Raw genomic sequence first — 1222 nt, forward strand, 5'->3', positions numbered from 1 at the left:
TTTTGCTTGTTTGATTGATTTAAAGTTGTCTGTTGTTTCCTAGACATTTTGAAGTTGTTGTCTTTATTTGTTAGTTATGTACTGATTTGTTTCACCCTGGTTTTATGTTTTACTATATCTGGAAGTATGTAGCAGGTATACTTCTTTGATTGTTAACTTGGCTGTACTGGGTCACTCTCCGGCTTTCTCTGTGTTGGTGAAATCACTGGTGGGAATGTGGGTACAGGTCTCTGCTCATCATGAAGAGGATTTGCAGTTGGGACAAACAGGTGTTGTCCACTGTTTGTCATTGATCCTGTGGTACAGGAGCTATTGGTGTTACTTGTCTGTTGGGTGAGGTGGTCAGTGCAGTAACTATGGCTGACTAGTAGAAGGTTAGTATGTCCCTTCCATTGGACAAGGCAGTGGAAAAAAAAAAAAAAAAAAAAAAAAAGGCCAAAGAGAAGGAGAGATGAAAACAGAACAAAGATAGATGACAAGAAATAGGGGAAAAGAAAAAAGAATATAAGAAAAAGAAAGAAAACAAAAGTGGGTGGGTGGGAGGGATGACGGTTTGGCAAAAATGAAAGAAAACAAGGAGGCAGTGGAGCAAGTAATCAAATGTAAAGGAATAAAAATTGGGCAACAGGGTCATAGAAAAATGAAGGGAGGGTAAGGTATTTAAGGAGGGTCCCCTCCAGTTACATTCAGCCAGTGGCCCTGGGAATTGGCCACTGTGGTAGAATCCACTCACTCACTAGAGAACCTGCGCAGGAGACTGATCAGTGCAAGAAGCAATTCCCAGGGAAGAAAGCCTCAGAGTGCTTTTTGGGCTTCTTGTTGTTGTTGTTATGTGCCATTGAGTCAGACCCGACTCATAGTGACCCCTCCTTGGGTTTCCGAGGCAGTATCACTATGGGAGTAGATTGCCCCATCATCCTTCTGGGGAGTGGCTGAGCACAAGATAATTCAGTCAGAGATGCAGGCACAGAAAGGACAGCTGCAGCCCCTGACTCTTTGTGGAGCAGTCTGCTGATCATGGCACCCAGCTGTCAATCAAATTCTCACAGTTCAAACCCGCCAGCCACCCCAAGGGACAAAGGGCTGCCCTCCTCAGCACAGATCCACAAATCACAAAATCCTAGGCCCCAGTTCCACTTTGAGCTAAAAGTCACTGTACCAAAAAGAACTGATCGATCTTCCTCCATTTCAAGAAGTGGCATATGATCTAGAACCAATGGTA

Source organism: Orycteropus afer, unplaced genomic scaffold, assembly GCF_000298275.1.
Source record: "Orycteropus afer afer isolate SDZICR_OR568_19922 unplaced genomic scaffold, OryAfe1.0 scaffold00049, whole genome shotgun sequence".
NCBI classification, from domain to species: Eukaryota; Metazoa; Chordata; class Mammalia; order Tubulidentata; family Orycteropodidae; genus Orycteropus; species Orycteropus afer.